Source organism: Micropterus dolomieu, linkage group LG01 (genome assembly GCF_021292245.1).
Source record: "Micropterus dolomieu isolate WLL.071019.BEF.003 ecotype Adirondacks linkage group LG01, ASM2129224v1, whole genome shotgun sequence".
Taxonomy (NCBI): domain Eukaryota; kingdom Metazoa; phylum Chordata; class Actinopteri; order Centrarchiformes; family Centrarchidae; genus Micropterus; species Micropterus dolomieu.
In genome coordinates this window covers 6,865,015-6,865,982 of record NC_060150.1, presented here as the reverse complement: position 1 = coordinate 6,865,982, position 968 = coordinate 6,865,015, and positions in this window count along the sequence as shown.

The following is a 968-nucleotide window of genomic DNA, read 5'->3' as shown; positions in this document are numbered from 1 at the left end:
AAAGAAGGAAACACGTTTATTTAAGTTGACCGTTTCTTTCATTCTTACTTGTATTTGTCAGGTGATAGCACGGTATGGAAAATGTTCTATTATTTCTATGCAGGGGTGGGTTTATCCAGTGGAGGCCAATCAGGCTCAGAATAAGCTTTATTGGCCATTTCTTTCTAGGTAGATATGACAGTATATACAGTGTGCATAGCATGCATGGATTTGTGTTTGAGTGATTCAGCACTGTTTTATGTCTTTTTCTTTGGAGCACTTGTGTGTGAGTGTGTTTGATATTTGTTGTTCCTGCATGATTCTTATAATTTTGGAATTGTACACACGTGGTTGAACGCACTAACTTTAAGTGGCTTTGGATAAAAGCACCAGCTAAATAAATTTAATGTAAATGTAATGTTGTTGATGCAAATAGTAAGAGTTTAATTTTGATTTTGTTTTTCCAGTTTGAGTTATTTTCCCGCTAGGTTCCCGTTAGGTTACCGCCTGACACAGTCTGTGCAGCACTGTTGATGTTGTATGTCTTCCTTTTTTTCTTATTTCAATTATCGTCTGGTTCACAGGGCGAGCTGAAAGATATTGACATAGCACAATTTAAGATGTTGATTATGCAAAGTTATTCTGCCTTGTAATAGACTTTGGTGTTGTGTATGTGCCGGAGCCTCATTTCCCAGGTGACAAACCTGAGACTGTTCTCTTCATGTATCGATGTTTTCTTACACTTTTGTATTCAACGTCTGCTTACTTTATCATTTCATGTGTCATATAATGTGTGGGTTTTGCTTGAATGATTCCAAGAAAAAGCACTGCATACAGATGAAGAAAATGTTCTACATTTGTCTTTTGTCAACCAGCCAGTCCATTTAAAGCATCAATCTTCCTCTTCTGCCTCCTTTATTTGTTATTCCACTTTTTCTTCTTTGTTTATTGCAGTTTCCAGTAATAAACATTTGGTTGTCTCCCAGGAC